The sequence below is a fragment of the Bison bison genome, unplaced genomic scaffold (genome assembly GCF_000754665.1).
Source record: "Bison bison bison isolate TAMUID 2011002044 unplaced genomic scaffold, Bison_UMD1.0 scf7180017864183, whole genome shotgun sequence".
NCBI classification, from domain to species: Eukaryota; Metazoa; Chordata; class Mammalia; order Artiodactyla; family Bovidae; genus Bison; species Bison bison.
This window is the reverse complement of record NW_011494755.1, coordinates 8748784-8752659: the sequence shown is the minus strand read 5'-3', so window position 1 is coordinate 8752659 and position 3876 is coordinate 8748784.

Below are 3876 nucleotides of genomic sequence, written 5' to 3'. Positions count from 1 at the left end.
CGGACCCCGGGCTCCAGCCGGCACCGGAAACGCGCCGTGGTCCGCGAGACCCACAGGAAGTGTGTAACGGCACCTCCCACGACGCGCACCGAGCTAACGGCCGTCGCTGCCCGGAGGCGGTGTGCACCGACCTTCCTACTACACACACGCGCGCGCGCCCGAGCTCGGTCTCCGCAGCCCGACAGGTGTGGGATCCACGATCCCCACTGAGTTCTCAAGTGGGCAGCACCCCTTTCTGTCACACTTCCCGGGCCAGCGGTCTCCGCTGCCCCTCGGAGCTCTGTACAGCTGCACCCTAAAAGCCAGGATCAGACCTTGCAGGACACTCCGTTGGTCAGGCGTGTGACATCTGTTTTAACGCGCTGAGTAGAGTCACCTCTACACCCAGGCATTGGCAAGAACACCTCCCATCGACAGATGTGCAACCCACAGTCACGTTGCGTGGTGGAAGTTTCTAAATCCAACTAAAACCACACGCACCCATCCCGTGGAGGGAGCCAGATCGCTGAATAACACCTAAAACACACTAAAACCTGGGAAGCATACAGTAACACCACCTGCACACCTGGGCACCAGGGAGGTAAGGCTGGACCAGGTGCCCTCCACCTTCATTTTATCTAGCAAACGTGGCACGAACTATGTGCTTGGGGTTCACACTAAGTGCTTAGCGAATACTGATTTACGTAATCCCAAAGATGCCACGAAGTGGGTGGGGTTAGCACTGCCACTTTCTAGAGGCGACACAGAGATCTTAGAAATCAGCCCCAAATCATATAGTAGCTGGAGGAACCCAGATTCATCCCAAGTAGTATGCCTCCGTGCTCTTCTCTTCCTACAGCACTGTCTCCAAAATTATAATAATGATAATAAATAGCGTTTAAAGCATATCTGATTAGCTGTATGTAGTGCTACTCTTGCCTGGAAAATCCCATGGACGGAGGAGCCTGGTGGGCTGCAGTCTATGGGGTCGCTAAGAGTCCAACACGACTAAGCGACTTCACTTTCACTTTTCACTTTCATGCATTGGAGAAGGAAATGGCAACCCACTCCATTGTTCTTGCCTGGAGAATCTCAGGGACAGGGGAGCCTGGTGGACTGCAGTCTCTGGGGTCGCACAGAGTCGGAGACGACTGAAGCGACTTAGCAGCAGCAGCAGCAGTGCTTACATCTTGACCTCATCCCAACTGTGACAGGGAAGCCGCAGTCCCTCCTACCCTGAGGTAGGTGAGAGGAAAGAATATGACTGAGCAGGAAAAGAGTAACTTCTGAACAAAATAAAAAGGATTCGTAACACCTTTGTCTGTAAACATTCCTCCTGGTCAAGGCTGAATTTAAAAATCTGTAAAAATTTTTGATAAAATAATGTGTCCAAAGAAGCCCCAATTAATTGCCACATTTCAAATACATAATCCTGTGGAAAAATGGAAACCCTGTGCACCGTTAGTAGAAATGTAAAATGTGTGCAGCCACAATGGAAAATACTAGGGAAGTTCCTCAAAAAACTAAAACTGGGGGCTTCCCTGGTGGTCCAGTGGCTCAGACTCCATGCCCCCAGTACAGGGGCTCTGGGTTCAATCCCTGGTTGGGTGGCTAGAGTTCCACATGCAGCAACTAAGACCTGGCACAGCCAAATAAATACAAGATACACAAAAAGGAACTTACCAAAAAAAAAAACAAAGCTGAAAAACTAAAAATGTAATAACATATGAACCATAATTCCCACCCCTGGGTGTATATTCAAAAGAATTTGAAGCAAGACCTCGAAGAGGTATTTGCAACCCATGTTCACTGCAGCATTATTCACAACAGCCCAGAGACAGAAGCAGCCCAGATATCCATGGATGGACGAATGGATAAACAAAATGTGGCATATACATATGGTAGAGTATTATTCCGGAGAAGGCAATGGCACCCCACTCCAGTACTCTTGCCTGGAAAATCCCACAGACGGAGGAGCCTGGTAGGCTGCAGTCCATGGGGTCGCTAAGAGTCAGACGACTGAGCGACTTAACTTTCACTTTCACTTTTCACTTTCATGCACTGGAGAAGGAAATGGCAACCCACTCCAGTGTTCTTGCCTGGAGAATCCCAGGGACGGGGGAGCCTGGTGGTCTGCTGTCTATGGGGTCGCACAGAGTCTAACACAACTGAAGTGACTTAGCAGCAGCAGAGTATTATTCAGCCTTAAAAAAGAAATCCTGTCACATGCTACAGCATAGATGAACCTTGAGGACACTATACCAAATGAAATAAACCAGTCACAAAAAGGACAAATATTTTATGACTTCACTTGTATAAGGTACCTAGAGTTGTCAAAATCATGGAAACAGAGTATTGTGGTTGCCAGAGACTGAGGATGGGAATATGAAAAGTTACTGTTCCATGTAGAGTTTTAGTTTTGCAAGATGAAAAAGTTCTAGAAATCTGTTATACAACAGTGTAAATGTAATTAAACCACTGAACTGTACGCTTAAAATTGTTAAAAAAATAAATTTTATATTATTTGTTTTTATCACAATGAACTTTTTAAGTGCAATCTCACTTGTTTCAAGGATATTTCCATCTTGATGAGTTTTTTTAAATAATGCATGCTTCTAGCTATGATGAAGTACTTGGTTGAACCAAGTAACTCTCCCCCAAAAATACTATAAAATGTGCATTAAAATAAAAAAGGCTGTATAAATCTGTTATATAGCAACCACCCAGGCAGCCAAGGGTTGAGAGTCCCAAAAACCCAGCAAGAAGGGAAACACACTAAAGTGAATACTCCATCCTCAGCTACCTTTCCTTCTCAGAGCTTTGTTGATGTGTGTCTAGAAGTATAGAAACCACACAGAGGCACCCTAGTGCTCTCAACAGTCTGATTGGGCTGGAGATACACATTTTGGAGATCAGGTCTATCAGGGCAGCTTGGACTTGAGAGGCTAAGATTCCAGAAGAAAGGCAATCACAGTAAAAGGAGTCAATCATTGTCATGGCACCCCACTCCAGTACTTTTGCCTAGAAAATCCCATGGACGGAAGAGCCTGGTAGGCTGCAGTCCATGGGGTCGCTAGAGTCAGACATGACTGAGCGACTTCACTTTCACTTTTCACTTTCATGCATTGGAGAAGGAAATGGCAACCCACTCCAGTGTTCTTGCCTGGAGAATCCCAGGGACGGGGAAGCCTGGTGGGTTGCCGTCTATGGGGTCGCACAGAGTTGGACACGACTGAAACGGCTTAGCAGCAGCAGCAGCACTGTACATACCATTTCACCTCAAAGTATTTGCTGATTCCTAACTTGTTCATGGAAGAGTCAAGAAGTTAGGAAATAAAGCAGAAAGCAGTTCGTTAAGAGAAAAAAAAAATCTAAATCTTTCGCCATCTCAAGTTGTATCACTGGTAAGAGAATTAAAAAACAAGTTATTGAAAGGGCAAAAGTATTTGCAAATACCTGAAAATGACATATATCCTGAATATATATCAGTTCAGTTCAGTCGCTCAGTCGTGTCTGACTCTTTGCAACCCCATGGACTGCAGCACGCCAGGCTTCCCTTTCCATTACCAACTCCCAGAGCTTACTCAAACTCGTCCATCGAGTCGGTGATGCCATCCAACCATCTCATCTTCTGTTGTCCCTTTCTCCTCCCACCTTCAATATTTCTCAGCATCAGGGTCTTTTCCAGTGAGTCAGTTCTTCACATATATATAGAGAGCTCCCAAAATTCAATAATAAACAATGGAATATAATGTGGGCAAAGGTTTGAGCAGACACTTCATCAAGATATACACATGTCAAATAAGCACATGTAAAGTGGCTCAGATGGTAAAGAATCTCTCTGCAATGCGGGAGACCTGGGTTGAATCCCTGGGTTGGGAAAATCCCCTGGAGGAG